The following is an 18854-nucleotide window of genomic DNA, read 5'->3' on the forward strand; positions in this document are numbered from 1 at the left end:
AGAAAAGATAAGGTTTTCTCCACGGTTATTTTAAGATAAGGTTTATTCCACAGTTATTTTTAGAACATAGGGACTACTTTTTTGGCCTTTCACCCCTGATTGCGTCATTAAGGTCATAGGGTACGCAGTCGTTGGACGAGTTAACAAGTGTGTGTGTTTGCGATGGATTATTAGGAGGATAAAACACGGCTGAGCCGGGCCGAGCATTGATAATCGGCCTGCAGGAAGCATAACGGCCCGAAGGCTTTAGCGACCTGGGGCAGATTATCACTGCCCGACCCGGCTTAGCCGGGTGTTTAACGTCTATAATATATATCTTACTTTTATACTACATTATAGATGGACATAGGTTTTGAGTCATACAAACATATATTTTGGTCTTTTACTAAAATTTATGAAGAACCAGCTTTCCGTACTTATATTTTCATTGAATTGATTACGCAATTTATGACGTATCGCATGTGACGTAATTTAAATGGCGAAACAAGCTAGACGCTTTGGATTAAAGGACAACAACAATTCGGACTTGGATGGTTTTTATTCAACAGTTAATTTTTTTTAAGCATCGAACGATTAATGTGTGTGTTTACAATGGATTATGAATGTGAATAACAGTGTTGGGATATAAAACTGGAATGAAACTGGTGAGACTGCATTTTCGATTTCGTTAAAATGTCGAATGTACTCGAATAACGCGATGTTTTGTTGAACAATTGATGGATTAAATTTAAGAAGAGTATTAGTAAATTGTTCGTTAACTGTTCGAAGGAAATCGATGTTGAGTTTAAAGGGTAATTTCTTTGATTAATAAGTCATTCCTTTGTCAGTCGATCAAAAAATGTCTATTCACAAAGAATTGCCTGCTTGCATCCAGTGCGTTAAAATGGAAAAGATGGATGGCAATGAAGAAATGTGTCCAGAAAGTTGACTCGTCATGGAAGCAAAATAAACTTTACGAAAATAAACATGGTTAGAAGATCTACACAACTTCACGTAGGTTTCTACACATTTTGTAATTTTCAAAATGGCAGCCATTTTTGCTTTCGGTATTTTACAGTGATGAAACCAGAATTGTAGTTTGAACACAACGTCTGTGTTCTACTTGAATGTGTAACATTTGGAACGCTGATTAAATTTGAATGGAGGTGTATAGCGATATTTTGTCTCGTTACTCTTATTTTGCGTGGAATTCTTAAGGACTATTTCGAGTTCCGTAAACGGGAAAGATCACAATTAATATTACTACGCAATGTTAAATGCAGCTATTTGATGTGGTTTTGCTTATATTTTATACATTAAAGACTACTATTTTTATTGCATCAGAAATAAATTTTAAAAAATATTGTAGGATAAATAGAATACTATGTTAGTGTGATTGTGTATTTAAATTTATCCCACTCGTCTCAGAAAGGCTAACAAGGCTCGGCAAGCCTCGCCATGTAGAATTCCAGTGAATTTTAAATCAATGTGTATCCCGGTGTGACCCAAATTCGACGATGTAACAGTTACATGAAGCAATATATAGCAAATAATGAAAGAAATAATGAAATGTTTAATAGCACAAAATAATATTTTAAACTCGGCTGTATTACTTTGAAATGATTCCAAGACAATAATCATCCATTTAATCAATACAAATAGAACATCGTCGAATTTAGGTGTCGTCGAATTTGGGTTGCGGTAGGAATTTTAAATCAATGTGTATACCTTGTCATAGTGAATTATTTTTTTTCCACAAGTTTCGTAATGGGAAAAAAGCCCTTTGCATAGGAAAAAATGCCTGGTTTTTAGTACTTTAAAATTGAGGATAAGTGTTTTCAATTTATATTTACGAAGGATAACACTTTCAAATTAAAAAGCTGGAATTGGTAAATGCATTAAATGTTGCTACGTATTTAAAACAAGAGATGTGTTTGTCAGAAACACAATGCCCCTTATACGCTGCTTTGAAGCCATAGATATATTTGAATTTTGACATTGACCTTGCACCACTAAAAATGTGCAGCTACATGAGATACACATGCATATCAAGTTGCTATCTTCAATATTGCAATAGTTATGGGAAATGTTAAAGTTTTCAGACGGACGGACGGACGGACGGACTGACGGACGGACAGACGGACGGACTGACGGACAGTTCAAATGCTATATGCAACCCTATCGGGGGAATAAAAAGCAATTTTTTTTGTTTTTTGTTAAACATGCAATCAGGAACTCAAGGCTTTTTGCTTTTTTCAGAAAATAATTCTTGTTAAATGCAAAAACATCTATCTAGACAAGAGTGTTCTCATTAAACATTTGAATGCGACATGCAGAAACTATTTACACATTTATAACTTATTATTGGGAAATAAGAGAGAAAATGGCTGAATTGGGAAGACGCCAAAAATCAGAATATGTGAAAAAATATCTGGATTTAATATAGATAAAATGTATTTGGTACGTTCCAATGCAATAAGTTGCTGCAATCTCTCCCTTTGTCAAGTCTGACTGATCCACTTTAATTTTACTTCATACACACTTAAAATTTGTGAACCAACTTTTTAATGTAAAATTTGGAAGTAAACGACTGCGCTTTATACGTGGTACTTTTCTGTTGACAAAGTTTTATTTTATCAAAGGTCACAATTGTATGCAGAATTAAAAGTTGTAAAAGTCTTTTATTGCACAATACCCTTTAAACTAATACATAACTATAATGCCTTTTACATGATTTATTTTCTGAAACAAAGTAATTAAAGGGGCCTTTTCACAGATTTTGGCATTTTTTTAACTTATTCATTAAATGCTTTATATTGATAAATGTAAACATTGGATCATAAAAGCTCCAGTAAAAAATCAAGAAAAAAAATTAAAAAAGGAAAAGAACATTGCCCGGAGCAGGTTTCGAACCAGTGACGCCTGGAGTCCTGCCAGAGTCCTGAAGTAAAAACGCTTTAGCCTACTGAGCTATTCCGCCGAGTACACATTCTTGACGTATTTTATACCTTATATAAGCAATCGTCGTAGTTTCACAAAATTTAAGGACAAAAACAGAACTCTCCAAATTATTCAATCGTTTCGCGTTGCAACGCTTTATAATTTTTAGGATTTAAAATCGTCAAAAGATGCATATAATGGCTATATTAGAGCATGGTTAATGTTCAGTATTACTGTTTCCTCACAAATATCATAACTAAAACGAAAACTTACGAATCTGAAACAACTTTTTTCAATTTTGTCAATTTACCAAAGCGTGAAAAGATCCCTTTAACAGTAACACAAAATTTATCCCAGTTGTACAGCGAATTCAGTTGATTAAAGCCTCGTTGATTGAATATATGCAATAAACCACGGAACGAAATATTAACCTCATTTTGTTCGACAAAATAAATCAAGCGAAATTTTCCAGAAAAAACTGATTTTGTTTAAATAAAAAGGTTTACTGAATAAAAAATGGGATAAATAGAATAATAGATTAGTGTTGATTTTAGATCAGGTTTATAATTCTCGGAACAAAAAAATCGTGCTTTTGTTTTCTAAGCCTTGCATGATAAACCTGATCTATAATCAACACTTACATATTATTCTCTACATTCACAACAGGGCTTTTTTGTTCCCGATTTCAAAGCTTACATTGGCGAAAATTTCAGCTTTTTCAGTTTTGTTAATAATTTTTTCCCCAACACGAAAGACCACGCACCTTCCCCATATCCAGAAAAAAGCCTTGCTTGATAATAAATTATGTTTGGAAATCAGTGTGTCAAACTGAACTGCCAATGCCCGCTGACTCACCAGCAGGGAGAATTTCAGGCATGGCAGTAACAGTTCTAGTTATATTTTTCATAGAAAATATTTCATTAGAGTTTTACAAGTATTACATTCCATTCAAAACAATGGTTGACAGGGGGTGTTGCAGTTGTCCATATATGGCTAAGGTGAAATCTTGTGAACTCTCTGTAAGTCACAATTTTGTCAAGTTTTCATGAAAGTTGCTTGAAACATTTGTATTTATGATATCTTTAAAATATCTCGGCCAAATTTGAAAATTATTACTGTCAGTTGAAAAACCTCACCATAATTGAGCAGGTCAGTTTGTTTCATCATTAAATAATTAAAGTAAAGCTTTATTAACACTCTAGATGTAACTTTTTGTGCAAAATCATCATTAAAGGTGCTAAGAACATTTGTTTGTATGGTATCATCGCTTAAGTTTTATAGTGGCTATGGAAACTGCACAAAAGCTGCTCTGCTACAGGTCTTTGATGAGTGACCGAGGGCCTTCTGACCAACAGATTAGAGTTAATGCCATTGGTTTATTTAAACTTTCACCTGGGCATATCTTGAAAATTGTAAGTCGTATTAATTATATTTCATGAATATTAACCCTTTCCCACTAAGATACGTATTTGATGCATTTGTAGCCCTTTGAAAGTAACATTTAATTAATTACCTTTCTTACTAAATTCAAGTTTTAAAGGCTTCATTTCCAACCCTTGGTTACAGCATAAAACTTGAACAGACTGAGAGATAAACGCAGGCTGCCCTGGTTTTGTGCTGGTTGCAAAAGCCATTACTTTGCTTCTTATGGGGGAAAAATTTCAACCAACGTAGCCATTTCCTGAGACAAGGCAGCGCAATGGGAAATATTTCAGGTGTGACAAGAACAGTTCTTATTTATTTAATTATTTGGTCTGTAAATGTTTCATTTTCAGTTAAAAGTTCATTCTTTAAATCCAGATAAAAGTCACACATTTGCATTCTGGTGATATAGAGTTAAAAATTCTTCATGTTTATACCCATGTTATCTAGCTCACTTAAACCGACTATTCTCGTTGCTTTATTGATTTAAAACAGTCTTGAGTTGAAATATTCGCTTTTGTGTGCCCATATACACTAACTACAAACTGACAGTGTAATTTGCCCTACCGTTCGCGTGACATTTCAACTATTTTGTTGTGACAGTTACCATAGGTGGTTTATGGAAGTTTTAACCTTCATTTAAACTTGTGTTTTCTCTGTGTTTGATAGTTGGGTGCTACTCGCTTACAACTGCCGACGGTGGTTAGATGGGCTTGATTTGTTCATCTATTTAATTTAGCCGACAGTACTTGTAAAACTCTTTCAGTAAAATGGCAGCCTTTTCACAATCCACCATTGACAAAGGATCTGAGATTTTCCACGACTTCTTGTGCTCGACATGCGAAGACAAGAAACGGGATAATACAGCTGGTTTCTACTGTGAATCTTGTGTTAAGTTTTACTGTGGAACATGTATTGGCTTGCACAGCGAGTTGTTTACAAAACATGCCCCCTTTGGAAGAGGAGATATGAAGAAATGGCCAGTGGCCAAAAAGGTGGAAGATTTTCTCCTGAAATGCGATGCCCATACAGACAAAGGCCTTGAAATGTTTTGTTCTGAACACAGTGAGCTGTGCTGCACAAATTGCGCATTCCTTAATCACAGGTAAATGTTAAAGCTACTTAAAGACTGCAGTTTTAAGCTGAAATTCAGATGTTTAGCCGGTGTAATTAATATAATGTAAGACATATGTGGCTCCATGTTTATTCATTTATACCCAAACTACAAGTGTACAACAAACTATTAAGAATAAGCATATAAATACAAGATAAATAGTACAGACAACTCTTACAGGGTCAAGTTTTCAGTATTACACAGTAATGCCCCTTAAACTATTTCTTGAAATCTGTAGCAGTTGTTTTTACACACAATTAAATAATATAGGACGAAATGAATGTAGGTTTTAGATTTTAATAAATGAATACCCAGTATTTGTGTTGACCATGTTGACCTGTTGCTGAACTCTAATATATATTCTTTTTCATTTTAATTTTACCATGGTATATTTAGATTTCCACGAAAAAACTTTTGCAAAATAAGTATTTAAGTATTTTAAACAATTTAAGTGTTTTTTTTCTATTTTCTTTCAGACTTTGCAAAAAGGTTACTCTTATTTCTGACGTAAAAGGTCAGTCTACAGACCTTCAACACCTGTCAGTTTCTATCCAAACTATTCTGAAAGAAATGCAGAAACTTCAAGACAACCAAGAGGCGAGCATTCAGTCTGTGCAAAGTTCATATGATGAGCAGTTACGCAGGATACAGGAAACTCGTGGAAAAATAAATGCAATCTTAGACACAATTGAACAAAAGACAGTGCAGGAAATGAAAGATACTCTGACCAAACTGCAAGCCTCTTCCAAAAACAATGTTGACGAATGCATTAGGCTAAGGGACAAATTGAAACAACTTCGAGACGCCATACAGGACGTTAGTGATAAAAGCAAACTGGACTTATCCTTTATAGCTAAAAGGAAATGCGAGAAAATAATAGAACAATCTGAAACTTTTCTGGAGAAGAACTTGCTTCAGGATACATATTACTTTTTATTCCAGCCTAACAGTGAAATTGTACAGTACTTGTCCAAACTGTCTTGTCTTGGGACACATAAATTGATGGTACAAGAGAATCCAAACATGGTGATCACTGTGCAGGAGAAGTCAGTACTAAATGTGAAAATATCAAGTGATTCGAAAGAATGCAGAATCACAGCCATTCTTGTTCTCCCAGACAGACAAATCCTGGTTGTAGACTGCATTAATATGAAAGTCAAGCTTCTTGACGAGCAGTACCAGGTGGTGAGTCACTGGAGTGCGACTACCTGGCCACATGATATGTGTCAGATCACACCCAGTGAGGTGGCTGTGACTGTGGATGATGTTAACACACATGAGGTCCAGTTAATCTCAGTCAAGAACAGGCAGCTGGTGACAGGAGGAAAGCTTCAGTTGCCACATAGATGTAGAGGTATTGCCTTCCACCAGGATGACTTATATATAACTACTTGGACTGCACTGTACAAGTATACACCGAATGGGACACTTGCCAACAAGATGTATGAGGATAAATCAGGCAGTAATACAGGTAAAAATTATGATTATTTCATCTGGATATAATTGGGAATATGTTAACAAATAGATTTGTTTAATAACTATATTTAGAATGAACCATAAGTTTATTAGTTCAGCCACAATTAAGAATAAAATTTCTTGTTTAGTTGATACCTCCCAGGTCTATGTCAGTCTGAAATATTGTGAAGTCATTTAATTTAATTTCCGTACAATTTCATTGATTGGTAAAATGGGGCATATTTATTGGTTTTTTATTGCATTTTTTTTATAATGTCTGATATAAAACTTTGCCTGAACATTTAATTTTAAGGTTGAATGGGCATCACAAAAATCCAGGAGAATTAATGTCTTATGAATAATATTTATGTTATAGTAGGCACAGAGTTCTTTGTCATGTCTGTTTTGTAGCCTGTGATTTTAAATTGTCGGTACATTTTTAATTTTAAGAAAATGAGCATGATTTTTGTACTGATTTAGTAATTGGATCCCAATTCAATTTTAGTTAAAAAATAGCTATAGTTATTCATTTAAATGATGGTCATGTACATTATAACTATGTGTACATGTATGGGTAATGTATTATTACTGCATGGAGTTATACCAACTGACATATTCCTTTGCATAGTGAAGCGTAATTATTTCTTCCTACGTTTTAAGACTTTGATTCTTCAAACACAGTCACTTACAAACATGTCAGACACTGGCAGAGCACAATACACTGGAACAGAACTTCCTGCCACACATAAATATTTATTATTATTGAATACAGATCTCAATAATTGGTTGTCTCTGGTGTTTTATACAACACATTATTAATGCAGTTTCAATGAGATTTGTTATTAACCACTTTTTATATAATTCATAATCTTGATGTTACTCTGTTTTGCAGTATACATGTGTGCTGTTAGTCCCACAGGAGACAAGTTGTACATCACTAACAACTCCAAGTACCAGCTGATCACTCTGGCCAGGGATGGATCAGTCCTGGCCACCTTCACTGACCCTGCACTACATTACCCATGTGGTGTACACGTAACACTTGCAGGCCAGGTGCTGGTGTGTGGATACACTCCCAGCGCTATCCTGCAGGTGGATAGTGAGGGCAGAAGGAAGCTGGCCACTCTTGCTACACAGGAGGATGGAGTGGTGTACCCACAATCAGTCTGCTACAACAGACACACTGCCTCCATTATTGTGGGACTTGATGCTAACAGCATCCTGGTGTTCAAAGTTCAATAGCATAATTCTACATGTATATTGATTGATGATTCAGATGATTTCAATTGTCATGGGATTGTGTTGTTGTGCTACTAAAACATTGTTAGAGTTTTCCAGATGCATTTATTTTGTAAACAAATAACGTCACAAGTTCAAATAATGCTAAGAGTTTCTTTGAACAAAAGAACTGCTAAAGAGTGTATAATATTTTATGTTCATAAATGCTTTTGTATTTCTCATTGACTTGACAAGTGGACATGAAATGCTGGTGAAAAAAAACAAAAGTTTCAACAATTTTAGTTCCGAATATAGTGGCTATTATTTACATAAAATCAACATTACACTGGAACTATGTATATAGGCTGTCATTTAACATAGATAACGAATGTATTGAAGATAACATAAAAAAATTATCGTTGATTCTAAAGTATGATTTGGATTTTCTTCCTGCACTGAAACCATGTTTTTAGCTATTTGCATGCCCCCGAAGGAGGGCATTTATTGATTGGACTGTCCGTCCGTCTGTCCGTCTGTTTGTCTTTCCGTCACACTTTGCGTTTAGGTTTCGAAAAAGGCTCATAACTTCTATGTCACTTGAGATATAACCTTCATATTTGGTTTGCATGTGTATATGGACAAGATTTTTTCATACGCACACAAACGTTTATCCCTGTGACCTGGACATTTCGCTTAGGGTTCGAAATCTGCGTTAGGTTTCGAAAAATGCTCATAACTTCTATGTCCTTTGATATATAACCTTCTTTTTTGGTATGCATGTGTATATGGACAAGGCCTTTCCATACGCACAAAATGTTAACACATGTGACCTTGACCTTGAATTTAGGGTACGCGTTTAGGAATCGAAATCTGCGTTTAGGTTTCGAACAATGCTCATAACGTATATGTCCCTTGATATATAACCTTCATATTTGGTATGCATGTGTATATGGACAAGACTTTTCCATACGCACAAAATTTTGACCCATGTGACCTTGACCATGAACTAAGGGTCCGCGTTTAGGATTCGAAATCTGCGATTAGGTTTCGAAAACTGCTAATAACTTTTATCAAAGCGTTTATTGGAGGCATATACCATCCTATGGTGACAGCTCTTGTTTTAATTACTTCAGCAAGCTGCTAATCCAGGTTTTGATGTACATTAATATTCAATGAAATTTTGAGAATATTTTCAACCATGAGACCTGAATGAATAAATTGCCCCATTGGTGTACCATGTGACATTTAATGTAAAAGTGACATGGTACTTTTTTGCAATAATATGGCGAAATGATAATTCAGCATTGGCTAGCATGAAATTTGTAGAAATGCAGATATGCGTTTTGCAATAATTTAAACCAACCCTTGATGTCGTGTGGAAAGGGTCCTTAAAGGGTCCTTTAAATACTGCACAAGGTCCCTAAAATCAAGGTGGAAACTAATCTGAGTGTGTATCCAATTTAAACAAGAGATCCGCGGTCGGAGACAAATGCCCCTCAAATAGAGCCTTGACACATGATTTGTGTAACAAAGTGTCAACAAACACGCATAATTACATAATTATATGCAATGACTACAAACTAGTATTATCCATAGAATATTGGGCACAAACTCCCTTCTTTTTTAAATGGGCTTGTGAGATAGTAATATATGCACTTTTTGCAAAATGTCAGAAGCATCAATTACCCATTTATTCTGGGAGTGTAATGCAGAATAAAAACTCATAAAAATATATATAACTATTACATTTTTGAATGCAAAAGGAAATAAGTTATCCCAAATTTTCAGTGATTTAAGGCTAGCCTAAGATTTGCTTTAAATGTTTATGCAAACACAACAAGAGAATCACATAAAGAAAATTTGTTTTTGACAATTATAAGACTAATATGTAATTCATATTTTCATTAATACAAAAATAAGTGTTGTTAACTTAGCGACTCTTATTATATATGTAATTGTAAATTGCATTAACAAATTATGCTTACTCAGCAACCATCATAATGTAAGCAACTGGCAAATTGTGTTTTCTTGATTAAGTTATTTTTGTATTTTGCATATAACAATGAATTCGAAATAATACTTTATTGTATTGTAAAAATGCACTCTATTTGTAAAATTACATTTTTGTTTAAAATTTCCAATATAACTTGTATTATACATAAATAAGAATAAAATAACTAATAGAGTAAAGTTAACTGTGTTAAAAAGTAAGAAAAAATGTATTGTTATCCAGTTTGTGTATTGATAGTAATATAGAGAACAAAAGTTTACTGTCTGATCTTTTTGTAATATATCAGTCAAAGCTTAGAATAATATAACGGTGAGGCTTGCCGAGATATAATATTGTATGTCTTATGAATGAAATGTGTTAAGTTAAAATGAAGAACATGATGATCAATTATAATTTAAATGTATGGTTTAAAATTCACATATTTAAAAATATGTGAATAATAAAATACGAATATTCAAATATCATTTTCAGAATTGGTTCCCGTCCCTTATATATTTATTAAACATTTGTACATCTTAATTACAATTAATTTTGAGGTCTGCACAACAGTTTTTCACTTTTTCAGAGCTCAGATTGAATGGCCATTTATAGACATTTTAAACATTTCCACTTGCTGTTTTCAAAAGCATAAACAAAAACATTGTGCTATTTTTTTATTATTAAATTACCAATTAATGTGTTGTTTAAGTGCCACACTAATGAGAGTATTGTTAATAATTTGGACCTCCTTTTTAGAAAACTGGGCTTAATGCATGCACATGAAGTGCCATAACAGATAAAAGACAGTGTATTCATCACAGGCTTATCTGGGATGCGGTTTGCAATTGCATTTAGCCAAGTTTTTTCCAAATCTCGTCCCATTTAAATAGGATTTTCATTAACGGAAGCGTCTATGTACTAGAAAGTATTACTACTAGTTTAAACCTATGCATTTTACATTGATTGGCTCATTGAAACATCATCAGGTCCGTTTACCTGGTACTTGGTGTCGTTGAGGGATCGAACCAATTACCTCCCGGTCATTACATGCGCACCATATCCACTATGCCAGGGCATTCTAGGACTACGATCTGCAGCACTGCTAACACCTTAAACATTTGAATTCTGGCCGGTTATATAGTGATAGTAAACGTTTTCGAGGTCATGATCATCTGCGGGCGCTCAAAAAATCAGTTCCTCCTTAAGTGTCTTGTTCATTCGACATCGACAAAACAATACCATTATTTCATAGACGTCACATAGTTCAATATTGTGTTTTACATATGCCTCACTCGGTAATCATCAGAAATGACGAGGCATTACCTTCGGGTAGGCAGTTTTTTTTATTTAAAATGTGTTTAAACAGTGCACATTGCGCAAATTTGAAATGCAGCCGCGCAAAGTAAGAAATGAGGAATAATATTGGAATTTACTGGTCGTGGTGGATAAATATATCATCAGAATATGTCATTGTTTGCATAGATGCTTCTTTCGAACAGGTCTATCTTACTTCGTTCCAACTTAATTTTCTAAAAAATCAATACTGCCAATATATTGTGAAACCATTATTAATCGTCAGGCAATAATTTTTGTGTACTTCGTCAGTCGACCGATTAACAAATTTAAGATCCTAACGAACAATTATGTCCCATATATGAACAAAATTAAGACTGATAAATACCGTTTTCTGCATGACTGAGAATGACGCAATAAAATATTACTTTGTATCCTATTGCATTCAATCTAATTTAAACTCAATCGTTCATTGGTTGTTACATTTAAATCTGAACTGTGCCCTATAAAATTGCTGTCCAATAATGCACTGTTAATTGTACACTTCCGAAAAATGGTGTATGTTTGTGTTTATTAAATTCTTAAACGCATTGATCGAGACTTGGACCCTGTCATCCGCGTTATATTTGAGTTACAGTGAATTAATTCAAATTTGCTAAATTCGTTGACATAATTAAAAGTGATATTTCAGGCAAATTACTGTACTTAAAGGGATCAATTATTTACGCTGCAAAACTCTTAAAACTTTATTGAAAACTGACAAAAGTAGTTTGCTTACACTAATTATAACCAATAATGTTCACACCTTCTCTATTTGGCGCCGATAAAGGTAAGATTGTTATCAGCTTGGCCATGATAGTAATTGAATATGACCAATTGGCAATTGGCTTCACTGTTTCAAACACTCATTACTCGTTAACAGTTATTCTGTCACACTAATGATCAGTTATTCATAATAATGAATTTGTCAATGGCATGCACTATTAGACTAGTACATTGGCATGTGACAAACAGGCCCCCACCTACTGCAAGTGACTCCCAAGTGTCTTCCCTCTTTCTCTACTACGATTTATCACAACCGCGATATATTTCGGACATGTATCACAAACATATCGGATATTGACTGACGCAATTATTTTTTTTTCAAAGTCGGAAATTGGCGAATTTAAGTGCTGACGAAAGGTCATGTTTGAATAAAGTCGAAATGTCTTGCTGTTGAAAATAAATGGTTTCACAGTATTGTCATGGAAGTATTTCAAGCATACAGCAGAAACGTTGAAGGTACATAAACACTTACATTTACAGCATAGTGACAGGCTTTTGAAAGTACAAGACAGAGGCCATAAACAACCATCCACTCGGGACCCATACCAGAACGGTGTTCTGGAAACATTCTGTGAGTCCTGGGTATATAGTATGTCATTGCCCCATGTTAATGAAGTGTTCAGATAATATATGCAATTATAAAACCTTGTGGAAACATTCTGTGAATCCTGGGTATAGTCACTTCCCATGTTATGTCTCGGTCACACTGTCAATATCTACGAACGAGCTACGAACGAGCTACGAAAACTTTTCGGCACAGTTCGTAGCTATCCTTACTGGACCGTGGCTCTCCGTACTTGATCCGTGATCAGTCGTAGTAGTTTTTGGATGTCCGTAACGAATCTTGACAAATTGTGAACATGTTAAAAAATGCTACGCATTGATCGACCGTAGCGTATCCGTAGCAGTCCGTTCTAAACCGTTCTGATCCGTACTAGTTCGTAACGACACCGTAGTCGTCCGTACCTTTTCGTAGGCTCAAAGATTTTCAAGGACTTCTACTGATTGATACGAAGAACTACGGGGCGGTACGGTTACGCCACGTATTAGCTACGATTATTCTACGGATATACTACGGAAAGCCACGTTTCTAGTATGTTGCACTACGGAGAGGCAGGAATTTGCACTATCTTGTACGATGTACTACATTACAGTACGAAACATTACGGACATGTACGGTTTACTGCAATAAATTTGCATATGCTGAGTATGTTATCTAGACTCCTACTGAGTCTGAGGAGTGGAAGGACATAGCTTATCAGTTCGCGGCTAAATGGCAATTTCTACACGCGATTGGAGCTCTAGATGGAAAGCATGTAGCCATACAATGTTCAAAGAACGGATATCTATAAAGGTTACCATTCTGTTGTGCTGATGGCCCCGGTGGACGCCGATTACCAATTCATATGGGTAAATATTGAATCGCAAGGAGTATGTTCTGACGCACAAATCTGAAATCAAAGCGACCTAAAGTTGGCAATCGAAAGGGGGTTGATTGGCATGCCAGAAGCAACACCTCTTCCAGGTGACGACAGTCCAATAGATACTATATCATCGCAGATGATGCATTTGCCATGAGGACATGGCTCATGAAGCCAGTCTCACGACGAGGCCTTGAGAAGGAACGAGCGAATTTTTAACATTCGCCTGTCGAAAGCCAGGAGAGTTGTGGTGAATGCTTTTTGTATTCTTGCTCAGCGATTCCGATGTCTTCTACAGACACGGCTGATTTAATTATTTATGTTACGCGCTGTTGCTGCCGCTTGCATGTTCTCTTTTTGGGGGCATTTTGTGTATGACAATGCAAGAGTCTGTTGGCGCAATGTTCAATCGTAGTTCGTTCCTACCTGCCTGTACCAGTACCTCGCAATTCCTAATGCTTCATAGCGGACCGTTCTAGTTCATACGTACCCGTACTAGACCGCAGCGGATCCGTAGAAAGGTCATACTGATTCGCCTAGCATCGTATATCATCGTACCATACCGTAGCGGATTCGTAGTTTGATAGTACCGATTCGTGGTTCTCCGTACTAAATCGCTTCGATCAGTAGCAGTCCGTACCCTTCCTTGTTTGTTTTCCAACATTTTGATGGTAGATTCATCGAAATCCGTACTCACATCGTTGTGCTCCGCATTGAAATCATAGCGGCCTTTTTACAATTTGGTAGTCATTCGTAGCCGATTGCATCGTAGCTCATTCGTAGCTCTGATTTGTGAAAATGTGACCGAGGCATTAATGACGTGTTCTGAAAAGATAAGCAGTTGTTAAACAATATGGAAACATGCTGTCAATCCAGGGTATAGTCTGTATTTCCCCATGTTAATGAATTGTACTGAAAAGATAAGTAGTTATAAAACTTGCATCGGATCCATATACATGTATACATTCTGTGAATCATGGGTATAGACTGTGTTCCTTCAGGTTATTGAAGCACATGTTTTCTGAAAAGATACGCAGTTTTCAAACATTCTGGAAACATTCTGTGAATCCCAAGATTGGTCTGTCCTTTCCACTGGTTAATGAAGTGTTCTGGAAAGGTAGGCAGATGTTAAACATTTTGTAAACATTCTGTGACTACTGGGTATAGTCTGCCATTTCACCATGTCAATGAAGTGTTCTGAAAAGATATATTTTTAGTGGATCTATATTCAGTCCATCCTGTGTACAGCAGCCAGTCAAGGATAGCAGTCAGAGTGGCTGCTTTAGGCAGGTAGCTGCTATACATAGTAAGGTGACCCAGTCAAGGATAGCTGTCAGAGTGGCTGCTTTAGGCAGGTAGCTGCTATACATAGAAAGCTGACCCAGTCAAGGATAGCAGTCAGAGTGGCTGCTTTAGGCAGGTAGCTGCTATACACAGTAAGGTGACCCATTCATGGATAGCAGTCAAAGTGACTGCTTGAGGCAGGTAGCTGCTATAAATAGTGAGGTGACCCAGTCATGGATAGCAGTCAAAGTGGCTGTTTTAGGCAGGTAGCTGCTATACATATTAAGGTGACCCAGTCAAGGATAGCAGTCAAAGTGGATGCTTAAGACAGGTAGCTGATATTCATAGTGATGTGACCCAGTAAAGAATAGCAGTCAAAGGGGCTGCTTTAGGCAGGTAGCTGCTAAATATAGTTAGGTGACCCAGTCAAGGATAGCAGTCAAAGTGGCTACTTTAGGCAGGTAGCTGCTATATATAGTAAGGTGACCCAGTCAAGGATAGCAGTCAAAGTGGCTGCTTTAGGCAGGTAGCTGCTATATGAAGTAAGGTAACCCAGTAAAGGATAGCAGTCAAAGTGGCTGCTTAATGCAGGCAGCTGCTATATAAAGTAAGGTGACCCAGTCAAGGATAGCAGTCAAAGTGGCTGCTTTAGGAAGGTAGCTGCTATATATAGAAAAGTGACCAAGTCAATGATAGAAGTCAAAGTGACTGCTTTAGGCAGGTTGCTGCTGTATATAGTAAAGTGACCCAGTCAATGATGGCAGTCATATTGACTGCTTTAGGCAGGTAGCTGCTATATATAGTAAGGTGAAACAGTCATGAATGGCAGTCAAAGTGGCTTCGTTAGGGAGGTAGCTGCTATATATAGTAAGGTGACCCAGTCAATGATAGCAGTCAAAGTGTCTGCTTTAGGCAGGTAACTGCTTGGTATAGTAAGGTGACCCAGTCATGGATAGCAGTCTAAGTGGCTGTTGTAGGAAGGAAGCTGATATATATAGTAAGGTGAACTAGTCAAGGATAGCAGTCAATGCAGCCACTTTGTCTGCTATCATTGACTGGGTCATCTTACTATATATAACTTCTACCTGCCTAAAGCAGCCACTTTGACTGCTATCATTGACTGGGTCATTTTACTATATATAACTTCTACCTGCCTAAAGCAGCCACTTTGATTGCTATCCTTGACTGGGTTACCTTACTATATATAGCAGCTACCTGCCTAAAGCAGCCTCTTTGACTGCTATCCTTGACTTCGTCACTTTACTATATATAGCAGCTACCTGCCTATATTAAGGTGACCCAGTCAAGGATTGCAGTCAAAGTGGCTGCTTTATGCAGCTAGCTGCTATATATAGTAAGGTGACCCAGTCAGGGATAGCAGTCAAAGTGGCTGCTTTAGGCAGGTAGCTGCTATATAAAGTAAGATGACCCAGTCAAGGATAACAGTCAAAGTGGCTGCTTTAGGCAGGTAGATGCTATATAAAGTAAGGTGACCCAGTCAGGGATAGCAGTCAAAGTGGCTGCTTTAGGCAGGTAGCTGCTATATATTGTAAGGTGACCCAGTCAGGGATAGCATTCAAAGTGGCTGCTTTAGGCAGGTAGCTGCTATATATATAGTAAGGTGACACAGTCAAGGATAGCAGTCAAAGTGGCTGATTTAGGCAGGTAGCTGCTATATATAGTAAGGTGACCCAGTCAATGACAGCAGTCAAAGTGGCTGATGTAGGCGGGTAGCTGCTATATATTGTTAGGTGACCCAGTCAAGGATAGCAGTCAAAGTGGCTGTTGTAGGCGGGTAGATGCTATATATAGTAAGGTGACCCAGTCAAGGATAGCAGTCAAAGTGGCTGCTTAAGGCAGGTAGCTGCTATACATAGTAAGGTGACCCAGTCAAGGATAGCAGTCAAAGTGGCTGTTTTAGGCAGGTAGCTGCTATATATAGTAAGGTGACCCAGTCAAGGATAGCAGTCAAAGTGGCTGCTTAAGGCAGGTAGCTGCTATTATATAGTAAGTTGACCCATACTTACGCTGGAGTGGTCATTGTCCGCTTGGGTACTACTTAATAGTACCCCAGTTACTCTTTAATTTACAACAGTTTACCCCAGTCACGGAAAATATACTAAAACTTACAGGGAACACTAATGCTAAATTGGTTGTTGACTGCTCATTTGTTTAAATGAATTATGTTAATACACATTCAAAATTCCTCGAATCGGAAAAAAACAATACCGTTGTATGGTATTCGGTAGTATATTATACAACATCGGATTTGGGGCCGGAATAACGCTACAGTACAGTTTTTTTCATACCGCTACCTTGATATATGTCTGATATTACGTTGCATGATATATTTTTGTTATCGGTTCAACAGGAAGTTGTTATATCTATCAATGTTTGGTGGAAGGTCTTTATACTTTGAATGAACTATTTATTTTTTTAGTAAAATAGAATATGATTAACAAAACAAGCAGTTTGATACATTTGTTTAATATATTTTAGACAGAAAAGGGCAAGAAAAACAGCAAAAGAATATTTTACAAATATTAAGCGCAAGTGCTCATGATGTCATTTTAAACATGTCAAACGTCTCGTATCCATTTTTTCATTATTTCTTTTAAAATGGGAATGTATAGGTATGATAAACAGAAAAACAGGTTACTGCCTGATCTTTTTGTAATATATTACACTCGGTGCAAATAAACAGCTCGGAAAGCCCTGCCATTATATTATTCTAAGCCTAGCCTGATATATTACAAAAAGATCAGACAGCAACTTCTTATCAACATATTGGCCAGGTGTCTTTTAGCGTATTTTCCGTACCTAGGGTACATTAAAGTATACTTAAAGAATACCCAAGGTACTTTGAAGTAGTACCAGAGCCGACCGTGACCAGTTCAACCATACTTATAAATAATTAATATTACCTGCACAGGCTAATATGAGACGAAACTCAACGCACATGAAGTAAGCTCCGTTTTCCCATAGCGTCGCGCGAACATATACAATGTTAGCCTATGTGTAGTATCCATCATTTCATTAACACCTCAGTTGATGTTTATTAATTCCGCAAGCTTAACAATCATCATTATGCATAAATGACTGCATCAACCATCAACCTGATATTTTATATTTACGTTCTGCCCATGTTTATATTGAATCTGTAGTGTGCACAATGTACACATTGAACCAAATTTAAGACCTATTCATGGAAACGGTATTTGGCATAATAAGTAAAGATGCTGATTCAGTGATTGCAAATTTAACTTTAATGGCTTTCCTGATAAATGACAGTGTATCCATTCCTATGAAAGATAATAAGAACATGTGCCCATATTACCTAACCCACGCAACACTCTTCCATCGTATGTAATTCACCAGTAAACGAACCATTTAATATTTGACGTTTTTTACCTGTAATGACATCTTGTTTCGCAACTCTTTAACACACGACCGTTAATCAGGCGCGCCACCTCTTTTTTGCGATGCATTAATCAATGAGTCAATGCAACTTCCGAGGTGGCGCTCAGGACCGGATATTTTGAAATTTCATAAAAAAATTTACATAGTGATTAGGCTTTATTTGTTGTTGTTTTTTTTTCAACATCATTCGCATTATTTTTTAAATCGGGCAATGTAGTGCGATTCAGCGAAGATTGATTCGTCCAAAAAGTACAGACACGTAAATTCTCAACACATTTAAAAACGTGAGAACCTTTATAAGTTGCGGCATGGTGGAGTTTGAAAAAGCATTTCGATAAGTTTTTCCTGTGTGACGAGAACATGTCCACCCAATTAAATCGCTAAGGGCATCAAACGATTGAGTACAGCATACATTAGATGCTGCATGCACAAAAATATTGGTTTCTTGCCGATGTAGTAGATAATTTTGCATTTTTTCAAAAGAGATGGAGCC

This window comes from Dreissena polymorpha, chromosome 10 (assembly GCF_020536995.1).
Source record: "Dreissena polymorpha isolate Duluth1 chromosome 10, UMN_Dpol_1.0, whole genome shotgun sequence".
In the NCBI taxonomy this organism is placed as follows: Eukaryota; Metazoa; Mollusca; class Bivalvia; order Myida; family Dreissenidae; genus Dreissena; species Dreissena polymorpha.